The following is a 3,022-nucleotide window of genomic DNA, read 5'->3' on the forward strand; positions in this document are numbered from 1 at the left end:
TCAGTAAAAAACTGGTTTAAGGGTTAGTTTAGGTGGAAGTTTACATTATATAACTTTTGGCTACAATTCACAACATACTGCTCAGATCCAGTCTTGGATACGACGTGTTTTTTCCTAATTCCTAAGAATTTTTGAATGCCAGCTAGAGTGAGTGCTAAACAGTTTTTAATCAAAAAACAGTAAGCCAGGGAGGATGACAAGGCTGTAAAATATGGCTCTTGTTGCTTACTACAACTCCCAGCTCCAGTATCAATTAAATATTCCCTATTCACCCAGCGTAACTACTCCCTCTGTTTTTCTAGGGAAGTAAACTCCTCTTTCTGCAGCAAAGCACTGCTGCACAGACTGTCAGTCATGGTGTTGGACTTACAGTGGGAGTTATGTCAGCAGTTTACACATCAATTTCATAGAACCATTGTGAACAGACTCAAATGTCATGCAGGTTGAAATAATCGCAATGCCAAGACATACAACAGACTCAAAAATATGTGCAAGTGTAGGGTGGTAGTGGTGCATGAGGGCACACAGTGTGTTGTGAAATCTGTGAATGTATCGTTTCGCTTTTAAAATTGTATGAACTGGGCCTCCCGGGTGGCGCAGTAGTTAAGGGCGCTGTACTGCAGCGCCAGCTGTGCAATCAGAGTCCTGGGTTCGCGCCCAGGCTCTGTCGTAACCGGCCGCGACCGGGTGGTCCGTGGGGCTAGGGCTTGGTCGGTAGGGGTGTCCTTGTCTCATCGCGCACCAGCGACTCCTGTGGCGGGCTGGGCGCAGTGTACGCTAGCCAAGGTGGCCAGGTGCACGGTGTTTCGGCGCACCGGCGTATTGGTGCGGCTGGCTTCCGGGTTGGATGTGCGCTGTGTTAAAGAAGCAGCGGCTTGGTTGGTTGTGTATCGGAGGACGCATGACTTTCAACCTTCGTCTCTCCCGAGCCCGTACGGGAGTTGTAGCGATGAGACAAGATAGTAGCTACTACACAATTGGATACTACGAAATTGGGGAGAAAAAGGGGTAAAAATTTGTAAAAAAATTTAAAAAATTGTATGAACTGCCACAATTTTGCTGGAGCCCGGGAAGAGTAGCTGCGCTAATGGGGATCCATAAAAATACAATACTGTAGCAAACAGTGATTGTTGCCAATGCTAGTTTTGCTTTAATGCATCACTACATTTGTTGAAAAAAAGAATAGGAAGCGCTGCTAGGATACACTACTAGTAGATCTTTGTATGTTGAAGGCGCTCTTCGGTTAAGGGGTTAATTTGACATAAATAACAAGGAGGACCAAGGCCCACATACAGAGCATGTTCAATAGATACATCTTAAAAACTACCTGACAAAACTTGTGCCAAAACACGTCATTAGTTTTTACGATTTTGTTCTATTGAACATGCCGTCGTAATTTAAACATTTTAACTTTATGAAACGTGCCTTGGTCCTCATGTTTAGAAGGAAATTGAGCATTTACATTGTTTTTAGAATAAGGAGCATTTAAACTTTATTCACAAATCTCATTTTTATTCACTGATCTAGTGCAGACTTGACAATCTATGAATGTAGAGCAAAACACTTACAGTCGACAACATAGTGGCAAGAAAAAGTATGAACCCTTTGGAATTACTTGGCTTTCGGCATAAATTGGTCATCAAATTTGGTCTGATCTTCATCTAAGTCACAATAATAGACAAACAGTGTGCTTAAACTAATAACAAACAAATTATTGTATTTTTATTGTCTATATAGAATACATAATTTAAACATTCACAGTGTAGGTTGGGAAAAGTATGAACCCCTAGGCTAATGACTTCTGAAAAAGCTATTGCAGTCAGGAGTCAGCTAACCTGGAGCCCAATCAATGAGACGAAATTGGAGATGTTGGTTAGAGCTGCCTTGCCCTATAAAAAAAACACTCAGTTTGCTATTCACAAGAAGCATTGCCTCATGTGAACCATGCCTCGAACAAAAAAGATCTCAGAAGACCTAAGATTAAGAATTGTTGACTTGCATAAAGCTGGAAAGGGTTACAAAAGTATCTCTAAAAGCAGTCTATAAATGGTGAAAGTTCAGCACTGTTGCTACTCTCCTTAGGGGTGGCCGTCCTGCAAAGATGACTGCAATAGCACAGTGCAGAATGCTCAATGGGGTTAAGAAGAATCCTAGTGTCAGCTAAAGACTTTACAGAAATCTCTGGAACATGCTAACATCTCTGACGAGTCAACGATACGTAAAACACTAAACAAGAATGGTGTTCATGGAAGGAACCACGGAAGCAGCCACAGCTGTTCAAAAACATTCATGCACGTCTTTAGTTTACAAAAGTGCACCTGGACTGTCCACAGCGCTACTGGCAAAATATTTGGTGTACAGATGAAACTACAGTTGAGTTGTTTGGAAGGAACACACAACAACTATGTGTGGAGAAAAAAGGCACAACACACCAACATCAAAACCTCATCCCATCTGTAAAGTGTGGTGGAGGGAGCATCATGGTTTGGGCTGCTTTGCTGCCTCAGGGAATACACTGCTTGCTATCATCGACAGAAAAATGAATTCCCAAGTTTATCAAGACATTTTGCAGGAGAATGTTGGGCTATCTGTCTGCCAATTGAAGCTTAACAGAAGTTGGGTGATGCAATAGGACAACAACCCAAAACACAATAGTAAATGGCTTCAAAAGAAAATACACCTTCTGGAGTGGCCCAGTCAGAATCCTGACCTCAACCCGATTGAGATGTTGTGGCATGACCTCAAGAGAGCAGTTCAAGTATATTGCTGAACTGAAACAGTTTTGTAAAGAGGAATGGTCCAAAACTCCTCCTGATCGTGGTGCAGGTCTGATCCGCAACTACAGAAAACGTTTGGATGAGATTATTGCTGCCAAAGGAGGGTCATCCAGTTATTATATCCAAGGGTTCACATACTTTTCCCACATGCACTGTGAATGTTTATATGGTGTGTTCAATAGACATGAAAACGTATAATTGTTTGTGTTATTAGTTTAAGCAGACTGTGTTTGTATGTTGTTGTG

Source organism: Oncorhynchus mykiss, chromosome 13 (genome assembly GCF_013265735.2).
Source record: "Oncorhynchus mykiss isolate Arlee chromosome 13, USDA_OmykA_1.1, whole genome shotgun sequence".
Lineage (NCBI taxonomy): Eukaryota > Metazoa > Chordata > Actinopteri > Salmoniformes > Salmonidae > Oncorhynchus > Oncorhynchus mykiss.